This window comes from Pteropus vampyrus, unplaced genomic scaffold, assembly GCF_000151845.1.
Source record: "Pteropus vampyrus isolate Shadow unplaced genomic scaffold, Pvam_2.0 Scaffold67, whole genome shotgun sequence".
Taxonomy (NCBI): domain Eukaryota; kingdom Metazoa; phylum Chordata; class Mammalia; order Chiroptera; family Pteropodidae; genus Pteropus; species Pteropus vampyrus.
In genome coordinates, this window is record NW_011888848.1 from 6,026,216 (window position 1) to 6,027,278 (window position 1,063).

Consider the following 1,063-nt stretch of genomic DNA (forward strand, 5'->3'; position numbering starts at 1 on the left):
GAGAGATCAATTCTTATTTAATGAATAAAGGCATTACATGTTATTTGTAACTTGGTCCTCAAAATTTGGACCTAAAACTTTCCACATAATTTGGAATAAATTCTGTGGAACTGGAATAACCAGAGGAGATCACCCATTTTCTCTTTGTCAATTTACAGAAAAGAAGTCAGATCATAAGATGGTCATCCTGCTTTCTTCCCAGAATAACAACCACTCAAGTGCCTAAGGAAAAGCCCAAAGCAAAGTTCAAAGTCTTTATTTCTAGTTCCTGGGAAGAGTGTGAAATGAAGATTGTGGACCTGTCCTTACCTGCCTGAGACTGAAGAAGAAAAGGGTTTGTGCGACTCCCTCCCACTTTCAGTGACTTTGCCGTTAAAGCCTTGCATTAGTCCAAGAGTCTTCACTTGTCTTGCACTGGAAGCAAGAGAATTTAGCTGGATGATAAGATCAGGAATCCCCCTGAATGTCGTCCCCTGAGGAAAACTTTACCATTTCCAATAATCATGTAAAACAACCCTAATAGATGATTGTGATCCTTGCCCCTCCACACAAATGCTCCTCACTCTCTATTCTCTTTCAGAGATAGAGGTGAGTGTTACCTAAGCCATACCTGGCAATGCAGTTGGCCTGGGGCAGAGACAAGATCCTGCAGAGGAAGCAGTGGACCACAGTACTGGATCTGGAAGTTCTGAGCTTCTTCTCACTAAGGTTCAGGGAGTACTTATTTGAAATCTTTGGTGAGTAACAACACCTGTCTCCTCTGGCAGTACTCCATCAGTGCCTCATTGATTCTGCAGTGAACCATACTCTAAAGGTTTTACCGGGGGATCTGGGCTGTGAACATACACTCCCAGTGCTGCTACACAGGAACAAGTGTAAGAACTTCAAGGACATAAACAAATAAAATGACCACCTTGGATAACTAATTCACTAATACACATATGCATTTGCACATGTGATTTCAAAATCATGATAAATCATGATAAATGATTTTGAAATGAAACGAAATGAAAACCAGCCAATTGCTAAAGAATGGCTGACTTCAGAAGACTGACTCTCCAGC